The sequence below is a fragment of the Macaca fascicularis genome, chromosome 14 (assembly GCF_037993035.2).
Source record: "Macaca fascicularis isolate 582-1 chromosome 14, T2T-MFA8v1.1".
NCBI classification, from domain to species: Eukaryota; Metazoa; Chordata; class Mammalia; order Primates; family Cercopithecidae; genus Macaca; species Macaca fascicularis.
In genome coordinates, this window is record NC_088388.1 from 54,552,320 (window position 1) to 54,566,955 (window position 14,636).

At 47.0% G+C, this 14,636-nt stretch overlaps 1 long non-coding RNA gene across 1 annotated transcript in view; it reads right to left on the bottom strand.

Moving 5' to 3' along the window:
- Positions 1–5,112: 5,112 nt before the first annotated feature.
- LOC135967056 (uncharacterized) overlaps positions 5,113–14,636 on the bottom strand; it is a 64,967-nt gene continuing 55,443 nt past the window's right edge. The window contains exon 3 of the long non-coding RNA XR_010580883.2: positions 5,113–8,737. This is a non-coding gene — a long non-coding RNA (uncharacterized lncRNA). The remainder of the gene's footprint in view (positions 8,738–14,636) is intronic.

Here is a 14,636-nt window from a genome sequence, read left to right on the forward strand (position 1 = left end):
TAAATTGTAGCTCAGTAGAAAACAAATTAGAAAAAGCTCATGTGTCAACATTACATATAAAGTGGAAATATTCCTTTTTAATCAAATCATGATTTGAAGCCATTTAATCTAAACAAAGTGCTTTCAGCTAAACTGTTCAACCACACTGTGTACCTTGTGGTGGCTGGGCCTAGGAATCAGGAGGCCTGAGTTCAAGTGCTGGCTCTACGCCTTACTGTGTCACTGTTACCATTTCTGAGCCTCAGTTTTCTCACCTACAAAATGGGCAAAATAAAAGTACTGACCCCTCAGAGTTGTGAAGATTCAGCAAAATAGTCACAGAAAGCTTGTCATGGAGTAAGTGCTTGATCAGTGCAGGCTGTTGCTTTGATTTTCTCATCCCCTGATGCTGATCAACCTTAAAGGGACCCCATCCATTCTAAGGGTGACTCACTATTCTAATTTAAGTTTCAGATTGTCTGAGGGGAACTAGAAGGAAAGTTATCAGGAAGTGTAGTAAATGTACCAGGCACTGTGTGGAAGGATGTAGACTCCAGAGTGAAGAAGTGAGAGGGGAGGAAAGGTAAAAAGGTACAGACAGGGGCAAGGAAGGACTTCATAGAGGAAGTCTAGATCTCATGCCAGGCACACTTGTGTGTGGACTGTGTGTGTGTGTACATGTGCATGTTTGTGGGACAGGCAGTAGGTGACAAACAGGAGAGAAGACAGGATAGTAGGCATGAACAGAAAGCATTTGAGGCATGAGTAAAGGCTCAGAGACATCATACAGCCTGGATCTTTCAGGAAGCATGAGTAGTTCCTACAGATAGAAGTTGTGCTAAAACAGGCAACCAAAGTACTTTAAACTGCGAGACAGAGAGTAATCTATTAGATTTGCCTTTTAAAAAAATCTCTCTGGCTCTAATAGTATCGCTTTAAAAAAAGGCATGGGTGCAGATGTGAAGGAATGCTAGGTGTGGCTGATTAATGCCAATGGAGACCATTACAAGGCCCAGCTGGCTTGAGGTGGAGAATGCTATGACTTTCTTGATATCATTTTGTGTTAGAGCAGAGATTGCTGTAAAAAAGGTGATAGTAGCCCCTAAACATAATATAAAGGTTTGAATTGATAGGTTATTTTCTATTAAAGGGTAGGTGCAGCAGAGAAAAACTGTAGTTAAAAAAAAAAAAAAAGGCTGGAAGGGACAGTTAGGAGACTGTGGCAATGGTCCAGTCATTGGGTGACCAGGACCTTAATCAGGGTAGAGACAAGAGAGAGTACATTCCTGTTCCCACTGGACACCAAATGAACATCTATGTGTAGAGACACACAGGCAAACACACACCCCTTTGAAGGCACTGGCATTCTGCAACCACAGGACTGGACCTAGCCGGGGGTGTGATGGTTAGTTCTGTCAGTTTGGCTAGGTTGTATCACCCAGTCATTTCATCAAACATTAAATTAGATGTTGCTGTGAAGGAGTTTTGTGGATATGGTTAGCATCTAAAATCAGTTGGCTTTGAGTAAAGGGGCCTTTGACAACATGGGTGGGCCTCATCTAATCAGTTGGAGACCTTATGAGCAAAAACAGGTTTACTGGAGAAGAAATTTGGTTCTGTTTCTGATAAATCTTCTTGATACAGAAGGTGTGACCCATTCCTTCTTCACAAGGTCTCCTATGAGCCAGGAAGCCACATACTATCAAGAGTCCTGCTTTGAAGTCAGCTGTGGCTTGTGATAGACCCAGGCAAGAAATTATTGTCATTCAAAGATTCCTCTTTGAGGGAAAGAGGCATGAGACACAGGGCTATTTCCTCAGCACCATCTGCCTCACTACCACCACTCCCTTCGGCTCAGCCCACCAAAAGGAGGTACACTGGCCATCCCAAGTCAGGAGGAGAAGGCACAACTCAGCATCGCTAGGCTTGCACCTGGTCCTCCTGACCTTCTGCCACTTCTTCTTTACCCAGTTTCTCCCCTGTCCCTTGTGCCGTGTGCCTGTGCAGAGGGTAAGCAATTGGTTCCAAGGATGGAGTCTTTCCTGGCTCCCATGCTGGAGTTGCTGCTTTCCTTCCCTGTCCAGTATTCCAGAGGTGCTGGAACTACTGTCCAGTATTATTTTTCCTCAACCTCCCCTTTTCCAGCCCCCAACAGCCATGCCCTGGTTGCCAGAGTCTGTGACTGGGGTCCTGCTGCCTCCTCCCAGGCACCACTAACCCTGGACACCCCACCTATCTACAGCCCACCGCATTACTAGTCACTTGGCTTGCTTGTGAGTTCATCTACTCTCAGACCCTGGCCTTCCACCCCTTAGCCTGGCCTGTGCCATCCTGACTGAGACCTGGGCTGGGACCTTTGAAGGCATAGCTGCTGCCAGCCCCAGCTGCGGTGAGCAGTCAGCACAGAAGAGACTCGCTGGTGGTCCCAGGAGCCCCACACATCGGGTTGGGGGCAGGAAGCCCAGGCACTCTTGATTTGAGAGAGCAGCAGCCCCAGGATAGTGGGGTGGTAAAGTCATTCTCCAAGTCCAGCTCCATCACTGGCCGTCTGTCTGCAGCCGCACATGCGAGGGGGTTGCAGACCAAGCGGAAGGGGCTGCAGCAGCTGCAGGGTGGAGCTGGAGTGACTACTGCTGTGGCCATGGTCACCTGATTACCTGTCTCCTCTACAGCATGGCATTTCAGGGCCAAAGGAAGCCTCCACACCTTTGAATGTAGAGGTGTGGGCAAAATCAGCCTGTATTAGTCCGTTCTCATGCTGCTAATAAAGACATACCTAAAACTGGGTAATTTATAAAGGAAAGAGGTTTAATTGACTTACAGTTCAGCATGCCTGGGGAGGTCTCAGTAAACTTACAATCATGGTGGAAGGGGAAGCAAACACATCCTTCTTCACATGGCAGCAGCAAACAGACGTGCAGAGCAAAAGGGGGAGACGCCTTTTATAAAACCATCAGCTCTCATGAGACGTCACCCTCTATCACGAGAACAGCAGCATGGGGGTAACCGCCCCCACGAGCCAATTACCTCTCACCAGGTGCCTCCCATGACACATGGGGATTTATGGGAACTGCAATTCAAGATGAGATTTGGGTGGGGAGATGGCCAAACCATAACACAGGCCATCAGCAGTCCTTGGTCAATAATTAAAATGGAAAAGACTTAAAGCTGTTTTAACCAATGTCTAGTCCCAAACCCTGCCTACCATTCCCCTTCCCTAGGTTCTAATGAATTGCTCTGAGATGGACCCTGAGAATAAGTATCTTCGTTAAAGTGCTTTTTAACAAAAATCACTTCTCAGGTGATTATAATGTGTAGCCTGGGCTGAGAACTTCTGCTTTGGAACTTTGCAATTGAGCCAACAACATTGATATCCCCTGAGAGCTTGTTAGAAATGCAGAATCTCTGGCCCCATCCCAGACCTATTGACTGAATCAACTGCATACGATCCCCAGGTGATTCACATGCATGTTTAAGTTTGGAAAGCACCATGGGAAATAAAGGCAACAACCCCTTCACTCAAGGGGAGTTACTTTCATTCTCCTTTTGGTTCTCACTCCATGACTGCAGTTCTGCATTATGTGACAGTACCCAGACCGAGGGGTCAAAATGACCAGATATTATGAGCACTGTGCCCTAGATCTGAGTCAGGCCTTAGATCCACCAAGGGTCACGAATAATTATTCTTCAGACTAGAACTTCTAATGATACCCAGCTGGAAGCATTCCTAATGCTCTTTCCATATACGGTCTTTTTGATGGGTTGACCTTGCACTATTAGTGACGCCTCTTCACTGAGCATTTGCCAAATGACAAGTACTTTATAAACACTGATCAGTTTAATCATCCCATAACCCCCTAAAAGTTAGATTTTATCAGCCCCACTTTACAAATGTAGAAACTGAGGCTCAGAGAGGTTAAAGAGCCCAAGGTCACATAGCTAGTTCGTGGCAGAGCCGTGATGGGAACTCTGGGTGTCTGATTCCAAAACTCAATATTGTTCCTTGTTTTATTTATGAAGCAAGTACGCCTTGCTTCATAAATAAAAGCTGTGATAGAACTTCAAAAACCAGACTCAGAGATCCCAATGTTCTCAGGAAAAAAAAAAAAAGAAAGAAAATACATTGCCCATTGCCGTTTCCTGAGACCAGTAACCAGAGGGAAGGATTTTTACATAAGCAAAAAGTGCCTTTGGGAATTCAAGTCCGACTCATTAATATAATGATTATTCCTCCCGCCTGGGCTCTAACTATATTTTTATTAGGATGCTTTACATATTCTTTAGCTTAGCTCTTTTAAAATGCTAAACTGTCTCTGCGTCCTCAAATGTGCCAAAACTCTAGGCAGTATATTTACAGGAAGTAAACACCCGCCTCCTACCCTCTAACCAAATAACTCCCAGAGGCCTGAATTAGTGGTATGCCTTTTAAGGAGGTGAAAATCCAACTCTCTCTCAGGAACATAACTGACATAAAATTCAAATCAAACTAAATTTATGAAGGGAACTCAGGCTGGCTTGAAGGCTCGTCTTGTGGCTGAATAGTTATGATCACACACAGTTTTAGATATGTTCCAGGCTCCTCTGAGGCTGAAGTGGTTGGTTCCTGGGGCTCTGTCTCTGGAGAGTTTGGTGGTTCTGTCTGTGGCCAGGGTCAGAGGTCAGCTAGTGATGAGGTCAGGGTCCATGGTTGGGATTTGAATCCAGTTGGTGACAGAATCTCTAAGCTATGTATGAGATAAGGTTTAGTAAGTTACTTTCTCTCCAAAGGCATCGACTTGCAGGGTCACAAGGTCTCCCATTTAGGGTGTCTTGTCATGATGTCCTTTTTTATTTTCAAATATTTCAGCATAGAGAAGAACTCAATTTTAGGGACAGTTGCCCTAATCAAGAATCCTCAGTCCGAGGGCCACAAGCTTTTGTGCACGCTCAGGAGGAAGCCCACACAAGCAATAGTTGTAAGTATTTCACTGTTATTTGTCTTTCAATTAACAGCTAAGGCCACAAGCTAGTGTAAGGCATGTCAAAAATGGGCTTTTTTGGTGAAAATACTGGCCCCATTGAGTAGGGAGATTGACACTGATGTCTTAGTTTGTTTGGGCTACCATAACAAAATACCATAACTAGGGTAGCTTACAAACAACAGAAATTTATTTCTTACACCCTGGAGGCTGGGAAGTCCAAGACCAAGGCGCCAGCAGGTTCAGTGCTTGGTGAGGTCCAGCTTCTGGTTCTGAGATGGTCTTCTCCTCGCTGTGACCTCACATGACAGAAGGGGAAGGGAGCTCTCTGAGGTCTTCTTTATGAGGGTGCTAGTGCCACTGATGGAAGCGCTTCCCTCATGACCTAATCACCTCCCAAAGGCCCCACTTCCCATAATATGATCACCTTGGGGATTAGGATTTCAACACATGAATTTGGTGGAGACACAAACATTCAGACCCCAGCAAGCTTTCATTGGTGAAATAAAAGGCGCTCAGGATTTGGGGACCAGCTGAAAATACTTCAGAGACATTTGCATGAGTAGGACCGAAGAACTCAGGGAAGCCTGTACCTGTGACCATGATGCAGGGCTCTGGCTCTGGCCACTGGTTTAGGAGGCTTTCTGCTTGTCTGATGTTGACACGAACACAGAAATCTCATGTCTGGAATTTTGTTATGTCTACCTCAAGTGATCCTCACACAGGGTGAGGTTGGATGTAAAAGGACAGACAGCCGGGACCTCCCTGGACTCACAGAACAGGTTGTAGGAACTGCTGGGTTGCCTGCTTTGCCAGGGTGTAAATGTCTGTGTGTGGAGAAACTGGCTCTGAGACTCGCTTTCATGCAACCTAGGAGTGAGACTGTGGGGGAGCAGCTGACCCCACCCCCTCAGACTTCTTCGAATGACCTGTCACCCACCCCCGGCTTCCAAGCTTCTCTGCAGGAGGAAAAGCCCCCAGGTATCGTTGCCCTTTATCAAATTCATCATTCTTTCATCTCATTTGTTTTTCATTTTTTTGCTTCGGAGTCAGAGCTGTATGCATCAGACATGGAAAGGATTTCAGAACAGCTCCTGGCGAGGACTAATCTGATGAGAAGTGATTATGCTCTCACTGGAGAAGCAATTTATTGCCAACCAAATTCTTGTTGCCAGATGAATAAAGTTGGTGTTAATTCTGCCCACTCAGGGTCCTAAATGACTCCTCAGAGCCACCTGTGGGAATCAACAGGCATTGACGACAAGGGCTGGGCTTACAGTCTGGCCCACTGAGACCATAGCAATGATGTGTACAGCCTCTTAGATACCTCGGGCCCTTCCATCTCTGGAACCCTGGGAAAGTCAGAGCTGAAGGAGCCCTCGGAGTTGTCCAATCCAACCGTCTTCATCAGGAGGAGACTGTGACTCACAGAGATCCCTGTACTTACCCACAGCCACACAGTGGAGCTGGAAGGAGGGCTCTGGCCACCTCCCAGACTGCTCCTGAATTCCATTCAACAAACACGTGTCCAGGGCTTGCCCAAGGAAAGGCCCTGCCTCGTTCTGGGAATAAGCAAGTTCCCTGTGCTGGGTGAGCTCTCCGGACAGAGAGGGAGTGATAATGCAGCAAATATAAAAGAGAAAGGACGCAACACAACACACAGTGCTGTGAGTCCTGCTGCAGGCTGAGCTTTCTTTGGTCTTGGAAATGAATGTGAAGGAGGGTTGAGAAGAGCAAACTGGGCTAGAGGAAGGGCCCTAGGGCAGCATCTGGAAACCTCAGGGGTGAGGATAGCAGGCCTGAGCCCAGCTCAGCATAGGAGCTCCTGTGACTGATTTCAGTGCAACGTCCCGAGGCCCCAAGACGGCTCGGAAGTGGGCACATCAACCCCATCTCTGCATCTGAATAGACCCCTGAAATGGGTCGAATGCCAGCCTCTCCTCTCCTCCCTGTAGTCCTTCTGTCCTGCCTCCTTCATCTCCTCTCTAGCTTCAGTGGCTCTCCAAGGATCCTGGAGTCTCTGGGGCACCAGCTGGGTGTTCCTCGGAAAAGCCAATCTCTCTGCCTCCTCTCCTCTCCCAGTAGAAAACTAAATAACCACAACGAACATGTGTCCAGAGCCCTCCAGCCTACAAGGCACTCTTCCCTCACACTATCTCATTTACTCTTCACCACAACTCATTCTTCTTCACCCCTCCTCCAGTGTATAGGTGAAAACAAATCCAGGGTCCAAGTAACTGGCCCAGGTCATCGAGCTGGATCTGGGTGGACCCATTCCTGGACCTCTTCCTAGAACCACAGTTATCAGCACAGACTTTTGAGCTGATTCCCTGGCTCTGAATCCCAGCTGCAGCACTCACCAGCTCTGAGACTTGGGAAAATAACTTACCCTCTCTCTGCCTCTGTTTCCTCATCTGGAAAATGGTACTACTACTGATAAAATTAATCACACTGGATTGTCATGAGGATTAACTTAATTAATACAGGCAAAGAACTTAGAAGAGTGCACCCTAAGTATTAGCTCTTACAAGCATTAACTCTAACCTAGGGTTCCAGCAGATTCCTCCTGTTAGGCCATTCAGCATCCCTGGGTACCTTCAGAGAAGTTGCCGTCGACAAGGCTGGCCCTCAGGACAATTAGAATCCTTCCTGAGTTTGCCTCCTCCTTCTCCCATCCTCAGCTCCCTCTATTTCCCCTTTGATTCTTAGCAATTCTTCCCCACTAATCCTCCTCCCCACACCCACACCTAGCCAGACAGGCTATTCCAAGATTCTATAAGATGAAACTACTCGACCTTTGTGTTCAAAATTTATCCTTTACAATGTTAGTTTCTAAATGTTCAGTACATACAAAAAGAGTTAGTTGTTCCTTTAAGAGTCCAGTTTTAAATTAAAAAGAAAGCTCTCTAGTAAGAAGCAGCTTTGCCTCTGCCTCCCAGCAGCAGCAAGGGGATTATCAGCAAAAAACCATATTGCATACTTAATTGCAATACCATCCCCAAAGCCAAAGTCTGGTCTAGGCTGAGTGGCTGATCTGAGCCCTCATAGTTACTACTTCCAAGTTCTGCAGAAGCCATCGAGGGTTCCATAGAAAAGATCTTTGCAGGAGCATGGTTCTCCGACACTGGGAATAACAGAGGTGACCTGGCACACTAGTGCTTGTTTTGACCTGTGGCTTCTTGGAACCACAGGCTTTGGATGCCAAAGAAGATTTACCTTAGGGAAATGGAGGAAGCAGACCCAGGAAGGGGGTGGTCCCTGGAGCTCCTGAGCGGCTTTGGCCGCTGACTCTGCCCAGGTGCACAGAGTGCTTTGCCCAGTGGAAATAGAATAGGGATATTGGATTTGCCTAGACCACGTCCATGTATGAGCTGATGATGTGCTTTGTGATGTGTGGAAGCAGCAGAGGAAACCTCTGGCATTTCCTGCAGCTTCATTTGTCCTCCCTAGTGCCTGGTGCATAGTAGGGACCTAGTGTATGTTTGATGAATGAATTTCCCGAAGGTTGATGATCCACTCATTTCGAATCACGAAATTAACATTCAAGGACCCTCTCAGGGTTGCTGAGGGAGTGTGATTGGTTGCGAGCCTAAGCCACTTACATGCTCTCCTCTCCAGCAGTGGAAAACTTTATCTTATGCCTTTCAAGTAGAGATAGTCAAAGCTTAAATGGCTCAGCAGCTCCCGCCGATGTGTATCAGTGAATTGAAGCTTTTCAGAATCCCAGTGGAGCATCGAAGTCAAGGAATGAAGGGCGATATCTTGCAAGGGCAGGCTTCCTGGGAGTGTTCAGGAACTTCCTAAATACAATAGGAAATGAACTGCATAAAATAGCTGGCTCCTACCCCACATTGTTACATAAAGTATCAAGTTTAAGAAAGTTTTACAGAAACTCAACTAGACCACACACATCATCTCAAGACCATGGCCTTCCAAGCATCTGGGTTCAGTGGTCCCTAAAAGGAAAAGACTGTTCCAGCATGGACCCCACCCCCAGCTGCCTCACTGTTGCCAGCCTCCTTCCAGATTAACTGTCTCTGGTCCCTCATCCAGTCATCTCCTGTGCTGTCAATAGAAGTATGCACCTACCTCATAGATCTGGTCAGGCCAGTCTCCTTAATACCCCAATGACTCCCCATTGTCTTCGAGATGGAATAAAACTTTCTCAACTTGGCGTGCAAAGCCCTTTAAAACCTGGTCTTCATTCAGGCTTGATGTGCAGCCAGTACTCACCAATAAAGCCATACCAGCTGTTAAAATATTGAAATACTTCTGTGCTCGTTCAATGACCCCAGACATGCGCCAGCCAACCTCCTTGCTCACATGTCTCCTGGCCAGATCCCTGAGGGGAAACAGTGCCCTGATGGCACTTGGCACTGACTCCCCCACACGCATATGCTGGGCTGGGCTAAGGTCCCTGGCGCAGGCCAGCATCCCCCAGAGGCACCCTCACATGGAAATGTTCGGGAACTACAACTTCTGTTGTAGACCACACTGGTTGTAAAATGCAGTATTTTGAATATTACTCCCACCTCAGTCAACGTACTGGATTTATTACCATTTCCTTGTTCACGTATTCGATGAATTAAGAATGCCTGAATGAATAAAGGGATGAGTGATATGTGAGCTAGTACTTGCTGTCTTCCCCAGCCCTATCATGAAGGAAGGGGGTTCACAGGGACATATTGGTGATTAGAAGACACAAATAAGGTACCAACCACAGTGGCCACAGAGATGTCACTCAGTGCCAGAAATGGTCACTTGGGAAGGGACTTTCATAGATGGGTTATACGCCAACCAAGTTCTCAAGAAGGGTCTTTCATGGGTGGGTTATACCCCAGCCAGGTTCTCAGCCATCCAAGTGTAGAAAGTGAACTTCTGCAGTGCACCCCAAAGTCATTTTTCAGGGGCAAACTCACACAACCAGGCTCAAAAGTCACATTGTATTGTGGGAACACCAGCCTAATGATTGGGAAAGGTGACTGGAGTGCTCTGTCTCTTGTCCAGGCATTTCAGTTGTGACTTTTTCAGTTGCCAGAGACAGGAATTCTAATTCAAAATGACGTAAGTGCAAAAGAAATTTATCAGCTTTCAAAACTGAAAGTTCCAGGGAATAAATCTAGTTTCAGGTACAGCTGGATTCAGGCATCAAATGGTATCATCAGGACTCAATTTTTTCCTTCTCTGGGTGCTACCTTGTTGATTTAGGCTCCATATGGTGGACAGATGGCTTCCTGCCTCCAGGATCCCATCTTTCCAGCTTCAAGTCTAGCTGGCAAGAGTGGAAGAGTCTCCCCTGGAAGCCTCAGCATGCATCTCATTGCATCTCCTTGGTCCTAATGAGGTCACATAGCCAACTCTGAGCCAAGCCTTGCAACCAGCAGAGGAGTGTTACATTCTGATTGCCTGAGGCCTAGATCACATGCTCCACCCCAAGCCAAGAGTTGGTGCCTCCCAAGCACAAGGGCTGAGTGTAGGGGAAAGAGGGAAGTTGGATATGGGTACCACAATGCAGGGGTGGATGCTGGGCAGCAAACCCAACCAATGCCCACTGTACCAGGACACCCTATATAGTACTGAGCAGGCCAAAACATTCTTCAGGGGCTTGCTTGGTATGTCAGAATAAGGCAAGAGGGCTATTAGGAAGTGAGATTATTTTCACCAAGATCCAGAAATTGTCCTCATGCCAAAGCAGAACACCCATCTCTCAGGCAAAGCTGGGAACAGGCTAACAACCCTCCTCTCTGAAGCCCAGTTTCTCCCTAGGCCCCATTCCTTCTGCAGGCAGACTGTGCCTTGATTCAGATGGGTTGATATCACCGATGCTACCCCAAGGCTGTAGGTGAGTAATTGGACCCAGTTGTGCCCACGCTACCTAGGTTTTCTTCACTCTGACTCATTTACATTGATTCATAAATAAAATGCATTCCCATGGTTCCTTCTACTTGTTCTAATGCTGTACTGCACAACCCGGTTCAGCAGCCTAATGAGATGGAGCAGGCCAGAGACTTCTCCGCATATCTTACAGGTGGTGTGATGAAAGGAAAGAGAGGACAAATGATGTGCCCAGGTTCACACAACAGAATAAAGGCTTCTCCACCCCCTGCTGATGACTCCCGGACTCAGCACTTACTACATCAATGAAGTTACCTACTGAGGTTTGTCAGTAACAGTCCAGTTTCTTCAACTCATCACTGAGATGTACCAGGAGACTGACCCTTAGAATGGAGGTGAAAAGACTTTTTTCTTAGCCACTCCCAGGCAATTTCCACTCACTTTCTCCTATTCTTGGCCCCTGAGCCACTCACAGAGGCACTGCCCTTGTCATTCTTAGGCTGGAGGGATAATTCCTCTCGGCTGTGGAGTGGAACCCTGCACAGCAATCTGTCCCTGAGGACTGACATAGCTCCCATCTAGATGCAGTCAGTGCTCAGATAAGACAAGATGGATGGCAAACAACGTTTGGACCAACAGGTGCCATTTGTTAACAAGCTCTAGATCAATGGCTTCCAAAATTAAAACATTCTGTATCTGTCAGATGTCCCCACCAGACCCTCTAGCAGGGCAGAGGTACCAGCTGCAGACTGGTGTGAGGTTGGGGGCCATGGAAGGGAGGGGAGATTTCAGTTGGTGGTGGGGAGGATATAGCATTTCCTACCAGAGCCAAAAGCAAGCTCCCTCCCACTGCAGAGGTTCCCCAAATAAGTCAGATGATGGGGGACAGGCAAGTCCAGATGCTGACATTTCATAGTTAAAGGATGGAGGGACACATTTCCTGAGTTTCCTAAAACATCGAGCATTGTCTTGGGCATGGCATATACCTGAAACATGGAGGCTTCCCTCCCTTGCATGGAGAAAATGAGCCCACAGTGGTAAAAGTGTCTCCTGTTTTCTGCTGTCATTCAGGATTCATGAGTGTAGCAGATGCTGTGGAGCCTCCATCCCATATCCAGCCCACCTGAATTTACCTGCAGCTGTGAGGACATCTCAGCTCACCCCAGTGCATGTCCCTCCTCTCTGCCTGGCTGGCATCCTGCCTGAGAGCCTGCTGTCAGTGGCCAGTCACAACCATGACATGCAGGGGAGTTAATGCCCGGGGTGGGGATGGCAGGGAGTGAATAAGTACCCCAGGCTCCCTGCCCTCCAGTGGCACGATTTTGAGGCAAGGGCCACATGGTTTTCAGAAAGCTGCCAAGGATCAACCCTAGTTGCCCATGACAGTAACCCATTCATCAGAGCATTCACGTTATTGTTTCTTTGTCTTCTATGTCTAACCTTGCTTACTTCATCACTGTGCTTCAGGGGATCACCTCCCAAATAAACATTCGTGTCCTTGTTTCTCAAGAATGCTCCTCTCTGTGCTGACTCTGTGCAGCCCTTTCTTCCCCTGGGCCTCCTATAGGATCATAGTGCTATGTGAGTGGAGGGTACAGAAAGGGGTGCTGGCTCCACCCTGACTTTTCTACAAATCCCAGAGCATTGCGCCTCTCACCCTATCCCCACCACTTTTGCCCTGGGCTCACCAGTCAGCTCTTGATCTTCCAGGATTGGTCCAGCCCAAAGGTCTGTATCAACACAAGCCACATGGCACAGTAGAGAGAACGTGGAGGAGGGCACTTGGCTTCCAGCTCTCTGATGACCTATGTGGGGAAGACATATGACCTCTCTGAACCTCAGAATTAGGAAATCTCTAAAATTAAGGAAGTACCAAACCTCTCTCATGGGGTTGTGGCTATGATCAAACAGGGAAATATATGTGAAGCTCTATGTAAACTCTAACTTTTTCCACAGCTGATATTCAGCAAGTACCTACCAGAACAGCTCTGTGGTTTATGCCTGTTGCTTGTTCTGACTGGCCAGAGCCTGTGCTTTCCCTGTTATTAAATATGTCAAATATCACTTCTGAATAGCATCACTGTTATCTGGACATCTTGTATCCCTTGCTTGGAGGCAGCCAGCCAACCTCTCTGAATAGTAGAATCACAGCTCATCTATAAGGAGAGGGCCATGTTGCTGTGCCAAAGAAGAATGTCCTAATACAAGACATGCGAGGCATCCTCCAGATAGATCAATCCCGTTTCAAATGGGCAAACACAGAGCACCTTGTGCAAATATGCCACAAGACTTGCTTCCAGGCCCAGCCCGTTGCTAAGGAGTTCAGTGTTTCAACCAGCTTAATTAAGCATGTTTAAAGGGATACATTCTCTCCCCCATCCATCCACAAAAAGGCCCTTGGCAGAACTTGGTTAATTAATCAGAGGGCTGTATGAGTGGGTGCTCTCTCGCTGGTAAAGAAAAGCTGACGTGGGTTTAGATCTAAGGGATTCGAGCTCTGAATAATCTTGGAAGATTGGGGAAGGCAACCTGGGGACAGGCCAGCAGGCACTCAGGGTTGGGCATGGGAGAGAGATACTCACACTCCACAATGTGGCATAATACAACGAGGTTGGGAGATGAGCAAAGGTCTTCATTAGAATCTGTTTGCATATTCATTGTCAACTGTGACTAGCTTAAACTAAACTCACCCATCACAGAAATCCATAGTGACTGTCAATGATAAGACTTCTTAGTTCTCAATTTTGCTTTAAAGTAGAAACGACTGAAAATATGCACTGTGTGATGCTCATAATCAAAGATCAACTCCAACTAAAACTAACCAATGATTAAACTTCACCCTCACTCCAACTGTTCACTCAATAACTGTGTTAACCATCATCCTTCCTGCCAGTCATTGCAACTGTGGCTTTAAGGTTGGCACATGGGGCACTGCATTGGCCTGTTCATAGGAGGATAAGGGGATGTTCGGAGTATTTGATTTCTGCGCTATCATGGGATCAAAAGGCCAGCTTTGACTTAGCAGTGGCTTGGTGTGCAAGAGAGGAAGCTAGGACAAAGAGTGCTGGTCCATGAGAAGAAACTAGGAGACAGAATTAAGACACTGAGCACTTCCTGCCTGCAGCCCTTTAGTTATGCCTGTAAATTCTGAAAAGTTCTGCAGGTGCTGTATTATAAGAGTAGACACTTCACACAGAATCTGTCTTGGATGGCTGATGAGGTGCCACTTCTCTCTCTTTCCAGAAATGCCTTGATCTCTTCACCCTGCTGTGAATTATCAGGGTCCTGGGCCATAGACTTCTAGTTCTATCTTATTTCTTACTTCTTACCAGGAGTGGGAGGCAAATCTTTTCCTCTTAAGCATAACTCTGTGATATTAACACATTACAATATTAGCACATTGTGGACCCTGCCTCTTTTTTCTGCAGTAACAAAGACACTTACTCCATAGGGTGGATGGGAAAAAGAGAAAGGAAAGGAAGGGGCAAGAAACCCCTGTGCCATCCCTCGTGCCCTGGGCCTTGTGCACATATGCACCACCCTTGAGAAAAGCATCATCATCCAAACCCATTTTACAACTGAGGAAACCAAGGCTCAGAAATGGGAATGAGCGTTAGAGCCAAGAACCAAGATTAGTCTGACGCTAAAGCATATGCCCTTGCCCTGAGCCACTGCCTGTGTCCTGACTTGGCCAATCAGAGTCCAGTGTTTCGTTATTCTGTGTTTAATGGGGTACCATCAACGCGAATTAATTCTGACATTCAGGGTAGAATTTGGTCAACAAATAGGGAAGGTATTGCTGGAGGAACTCAGATGTGAGAGAGATTTGGAGCTAAATAAGGTTAGCCAGGCTCACAGGCTGGA